Source organism: Sander vitreus, chromosome 13, assembly GCF_031162955.1.
Source record: "Sander vitreus isolate 19-12246 chromosome 13, sanVit1, whole genome shotgun sequence".
Classification (NCBI taxonomy): domain Eukaryota; kingdom Metazoa; phylum Chordata; class Actinopteri; order Perciformes; family Percidae; genus Sander; species Sander vitreus.
The window spans coordinates 970,327-972,826 of record NC_135867.1 but is presented as its reverse complement, the minus strand read 5'-3'; the positions used below and the strand labels follow the sequence as shown (position 1 = coordinate 972,826).

The following is a 2,500-nucleotide window of genomic DNA, read 5'->3' as shown; positions in this document are numbered from 1 at the left end:
TCTCTCCCTCTCTCTCCCCCTCTCTCCCTCTCTCTTTCTCCCTCTCTCTCTCTCCCTCTCTCTCTCCCCCTGTCTCTCTCCCCTCTCTCTCTCTCCCCCTCTCTCTCTCTCTCCCCCTCTCTCTCTCTCTCTCTCCCCCTCTCTCTCTCTCTCTCTCTCCCCCTCTCTCCCCCTCTCTCTCTCTCTCTCTCTCTCTCTCTCCCTTTCATGTCTTTAGCTGTCCTACAAATATATTTTTTGGGGCCTACAAATGCCCCAAAAAATAATCTTTTAGCTTTTTTTTAAACTCACAAATGAGGTATAATGTCATCATGGTATACATCAGGTTGGTTGACCATGAATAAAAAAAAAAAAGCATTGAAAAAAGTGACAAAAATGGTTAAAACGGCGTCAAAAGCAAACTAAAACGTTGGGAAAATAATTTTCTCTTTCGACCGTGAAGGACAACAAGTTAACGGCACGAGAGTTAATAACATCTTATATATACACACACATATCTTTGATATACATGAATGCATTTTTGTTATTTTACCCTTTGAAGCCAAATTTCCAGCAGCTTTGATCTCTTAAATATGACTAAAAGCTAATACGCTTTGTATATTATACAACAAATAACGTCAGGTCTTCATAGAAATATTACAGCCTATATCAGTGTGTGTTCGTGTCTTGTGTTGCGTGGCAGGAAGAGGTCATTCAGTTGTTTATTAAACTCTTAAATATGCCAAAAATACTTTTTATTTGAGCTCTTGTGTTGTCTCCCATTCGACCATGCCTCGTCCTCTCGGTCCAAACTGAAATCCGGCCGTTTTTCTGACGTTTTTGTCTCTTTTTTCGACACTTTTGGCGCATTTTTTCAATGTTTTTGCCGCTTTTTTTGCCGTTTAATGCTTCTTCTCACTACTGTGTATAAACACCACCAACACCGACTCATCACTAGTTTTACAATTATTACTTATTTTTGGATTTAGTTTTTTTTTTTTTTTAAGATTTCACATAATATTTCTATGTATATGAAGCTTAACGTTTACTTTATGTCATATTGTAAAAAACTGTACTAAGTATTTCATCCTCTATAGTTCCTGATGCTCTCACTTTATACTTTTTCTTATTTTATCTGCAGAATATCCACACATAACTATTTACAATTATTACTTATTTTTGGATTTCATGGTCAATTAAAACCCTCATTTATAGGACATTATTCCTAATTCTTGAGTTTAAAAAAAAAGCCGAAATTATGAATTATTTACACTGATATTAAAGGAAGGATCATCACAGAAGGGTCAACGTGCTGATCATACGTTTTAGCATTTTTCAAACGCTAAAAATATGCTGTTGTACTCGCGAAACGCGTCGTATGGGACCATCCATCCGTGTCATTTTTTGGGTAATTAAAATATGGTAGTTAAAAAGAAACCCATATTTCTGATATATACATTTAGGACAAAACAAGGGTTATACACGGTAGTGAAAAGAAGCATTAAACGGCAAAAAAAGGAGCCAAAAACATTGAAAAAAAGGCGCCAAAAGTGTCCTAAACGTCAGAAAAAGGGTCGATTTTTCAGGTCGGACCCAGAAAACAACACAAGGGTTCAAATATGACAATAAGTGAAGGTTATAAGCTTTAGATATTTTATAAATATGATGTCAGATCTTTTAAAAAACGGCGTTACAGGAATATTATCAATACTTTGTTGCTGCTAGTTGGATATTTTGCAGATAAAATATGACTTAAACTCAGAGAAACGTTTGGTGTTCGGCAACATCTATAGGAACTAAAGGAACGATAACAAATGACATAAAACAGGATATGAAACATATATATATATATATAGGCCTATATATATATATATATATATACAGTAGGCTATATTATAGGAACATAATGTCTAATCTACTAGGTTATAGACCTATATTTTCCGCTGCTATTTAGATTTTCTGCAGATTAAATATGAAAAAGTATAAAGTGAGAGCAGTGTTAGATGTTCTGCAACATCAGGAACTATAGAGGATGAAATACTTAGTACATAAACATATGTACATGACATAAAGTAAACGTTAAGCTTCATATAAATAGAAATATTATGTGAAATCTTTTAAAAAAACAAGATTATAGGGATGTACTCCATGTCTTTTCGCAGCTTGTTTGGTATTTTGCAGGATAAAATAGCCATTAAACTGAGAATTGTTTGATGTTCTGCATGAATATAAAATAAACTCTTAAATATGACATATGATATTAACCCCTTGTGTTGTCGACCTGCAACTTTTTTGTTTTTTCTGGGTCTTTTTCGACGTTTTGGTCACGTTTCCTTACATTTCGTAAGATTTTTCTAACGTAATATACATTTTTCTGACGTTGTTGTCAATGTTTTTGACTTTTTGTTGTCAGTTTTTCATAGACTAAAGTGAGGAAAGGGTTTGATTTTCTGCAACATCTACAAAAGAAGTGATTAAATTAGTCAAACTCTTAAAACATGTCCTATAAAGTCAGAGGGAG

The 2,500-nt window shown here is 34.1% G+C and overlaps 1 protein-coding gene across 1 annotated transcript in view; it reads right to left on the bottom strand.

Moving 5' to 3' along the window:
• The window catches only part of LOC144528058 (homeobox protein CDX-1-like), a 17,826-nt gene that overhangs the window by 14,629 nt on the left and 697 nt on the right, over positions 1-2,500 (bottom strand). The window lies entirely within an intron of this gene.